Source organism: Dasypus novemcinctus, chromosome 19 (assembly GCF_030445035.2).
Source record: "Dasypus novemcinctus isolate mDasNov1 chromosome 19, mDasNov1.1.hap2, whole genome shotgun sequence".
Taxonomy (NCBI): domain Eukaryota; kingdom Metazoa; phylum Chordata; class Mammalia; order Cingulata; family Dasypodidae; genus Dasypus; species Dasypus novemcinctus.
Window position 1 is genome coordinate 76,640,727 of NC_080691.1, and position 3,535 is coordinate 76,644,261.

Consider the following 3,535-nt stretch of genomic DNA (forward strand, 5'->3'; position numbering starts at 1 on the left):
TCAGTAGAAACTGACCACTGGCCCTGCATGAGAAGTGTCTTTGGCAGGGTGGTGGACCCCTTCCAGGGATGGGCCCTGGCACCCATGTAGCCTTGATTCTGCCCTGGCTACTCCCCTCTCTGGTGGACAATCAGTCTCATCCCCACATGTCAGTTCACCTGGTCCTGCCACAGATGGTGACTTGGTGGAGCACCCTGAGATTTAAGCTCTGAAGAGTTTGGAGGTTCAGGAATGCAGCTGGATAGTGATGGTTCTCAGTTGAAGAGATGGTGGCATCAGGTTCTTCCTCAAGGTGGCCAGACACCCAAGTACAGATCCTATCTCCTGGTGCCGCCCCCCCCCAAGATTGATGATATGTTTAATTCAAAACCAAGGCTTAAAAAACTAGAGCCATTCCTTTTGCCAGGAGAAATGGTAAATGAAGTCAATTTGTACATACATGCATTGCAACAGTTACAAGTCAAAGTGATTTGTGGAGAAAGCTGATATGCAGCAACTTCAAAATTTCCTTTATTACAAATGATCCAAAGCCATTACAGAAATTCCATTATAAAAACCTTCTTGGTGAAATAATGTCCCTTTAAGATGCATTAAGCAATTTGTCACAGTAAATGACCACAAAAGGAAGCAGAAAATCCTAGGTTCCAAGTGGAAACTGAAATTTAATCCAACAGTCTTAATTGTTTATTGCAGAGATTGCAGGATTGTTAGATTTCACTTTGATGATTCAGATTTAAAATTGCCAAAATGTTATGCCTTGCAATTGCTCATTATCCCCACTCAACAGATCTGCAGATAATCCATTTGAATATGTTGGCTAAAAATACCCCAATTCAACTAAAAAACTAAATGACTAACATCAGAAAATGTGGAGGTGATGATGGTTAACTACCATAACAAGGAACCAAGAGCACCATCAAGCAGGAGAATAGCATCATCAACCATGTGGGATCCAAGCCCCCCTCTCAATATAGAGGTGGAGTGAACATTACCATCCCAGGGTCCACAAGATGGAGGAATAAAATATGGATTAGAGTAGACTTACTGGTATTCTACTATAAAATTATTGTGACTATTAATGGAAGAAACTGTAGCACTGATGTGGAGAAAGTGGCCACGGTAGTTGCTGAGGGCAGGGAGAGGGAAGAAGAGATGTGATGTGGGGGCTTTTTCAGGACTTGGAGTTGTCCTAAATGATATTGCAGGAACTGATGCTGGACATTATATATCCTGTCATAACCCACTGAATGGACTGGGGGAGAGTGTAAACTACAATGTGAACTATAATCCATGTGGTACTGCAGTGCTCCAAGATGTATTCACCAAATGCAATGGATGTCATGCAATGATGAAGGAGGTTGTTGATGTGGGAGGAGTGAGGGTTGTGGTTTGAGGTATGTGGGAATCTCATATTTTTTAATATAACATTTTTTGTGATTTATGTATCTTTAAAAAATAAATGCTCCTAAAATTATCTATTATCTATCTATCTATCTATCTATCTATCTATCTATCTATCTATCTATCTATCTAAAAGAAAAAAATCTAAATTGCTCCCATCAGGAGATGGAGAAGGAGGTGGTGGAGACAGTGGTGGCAAGAACCCAAAACTCATCTGTTTGAAACCTATTCAGATTGGGGCAGAGAAATCAAGAGGTTAGATGCTGCTTGGTGGATAGATTTTCCATGAATGTAGGTTACATGATATCCATTTCCCTTCCAGAATACTTTGTAGTGCCAAGTTCTGTAGCTGACCAAGACATGAAGATCTTTTCCAATTCTTTTGTTGGAAGAAGCGTGCCTCTTCTGTGCTGGATTCACCCTAATGGCTGTGCCTTGGTGAGAATGGCCCTCATAAAAGATTTGTTGAAACAGAAAAATCGGTCAATGTTCTGTAATGGAAGAACTAAAAGTCATCAACAGAGAAGTGATTTTTCAAATTGGATTTGAATAAGACTTTACCTAATATCCAAGAAATATAGATGGTGTATGTAAAACTTAAGCAACCATGTGTTAATGACCCTTTTAAAGAGAAATGGCTATCTTCATTGGAAAGTACTCAGGGGTTATAATATGTAAAGGCATTCCTTAACCATTTAGTAGAACTTGTATACATACTGGAAAGGAAACATCTTTCTGTAATCCTCCAAGAGGAGGACGGAAGAGATTTGAGTTGTTTCAAAGCTTCTCTTACTCAAGTGCTGCTGGAAGCCAATTTTAGGACAATTACTGTATTTCAGAGTCTGATACAGGAGTGGCTCATGGTTGGCAATCAGTTCCTGGACAGATGTAACCAATTACAGAGATTGGAAAGAGTTTCCCTTATTTTTGCTATTCTTGGATGCCACATGGCAACTGTTAGAAAACTATCCAGTGGTGTTCAAGTTCTCTGAAACTTCCTTAGTTGACCTACACTGAGAGTACCCATATTTCACTCTTAAGTGGATTCCGTTTCAATTGTTATTGCCAGTGGGTAAAGTAAAAGAGTTTTCTATAAATGAAAATATCCAATTGAGTGATGAAAAGGGCTTAAAATTCCATTCCATTTGGAACTGGTCTCTTCAGCAGCAAAGGATTGCACTCTTTTCCAAAACCCATTTTATATTGGGAAGAGCATGCCTTATTTACAGAAAGGCTCTGTGAAATCTTTTAAATGGACAAGAAAAGCTGCAGGTCCATGCTAAGAGGACTGCTGTCCTCCTTTAAGAATGGACTTATTCTTAAAGAACTGCTTCCAAGGAGAATTAAAATTAAATTGAAACCAGACCCTCTTCAGCAGATGGAGAGACAGGATGGCAGCTTAGAGTAGTGTTTTAGGGAATGGTTTTCCAAGCTGGTCTACCTACATGGTGTTCTGTGTTCTTTTGCCCTGACTTTCTGGAGCACGTGTAAAACTATGGAAACGGCCACTTCCACTAGGTTCCCAAAACATGGATCAAAGTTGGTAGCGTCATCACTGCCTTCTACAGACTCTCTTTGCTAGTGGATGAAGTCTACCTGCTGGGTAGGATGCTCCAGCTCTACAGGGTTGTCTCTTTGCAGCATGAAGCACAGAATAGGAGCAGAGCAGCATGTAATTCTTAATGAGCAGGCAAGCAGGCCATGCAAGACCTTGGAGACACCAGAGTATCTCTTATCTGTATTTCCATTTCTCCTGCAGAGAGTGTATGCAAATTATGCACTCTAAGAACACAGCAAGCAAATTTTTAAGTGGGATCAAAATTATGTCTATCTACTGACACACTAGTAAATGAGGAGTAACTGTAGCATATTTTGAACATTTTGAGGGAAACTGTATTTTTTCCCTCTAAATTATAATTGCTAACTTAGGCATTTGAAGCTCTAATAATTTTATATGTAGAATAATAGTTGAAAAAAGAAATTTTGACTATTTATAAATGTGTTGAATCATGCTTCCTTCACATTTTTTAAATAGACATAAATTTTGTTTTTTATGTCTCTTTGCCATTGGGTCTTATTTTTAGATGATTTGCAGGCAGACATCCTCCTATTTAACTGTGGTGGAGCTAATCAG

The 3,535-nt window shown here is 39.4% G+C and overlaps 1 pseudogene; it reads left to right on the forward strand.

Annotated features, from left to right (window-relative positions):
• The first annotated feature begins 231 nt into the window (after nucleotides 1–231).
• LOC101443836 (myotubularin-related protein 10 pseudogene) lies at nucleotides 232–3,084 on the forward strand (annotated as a pseudogene).
• Nucleotides 3,085–3,535: the final 451 nt, after the last annotated feature.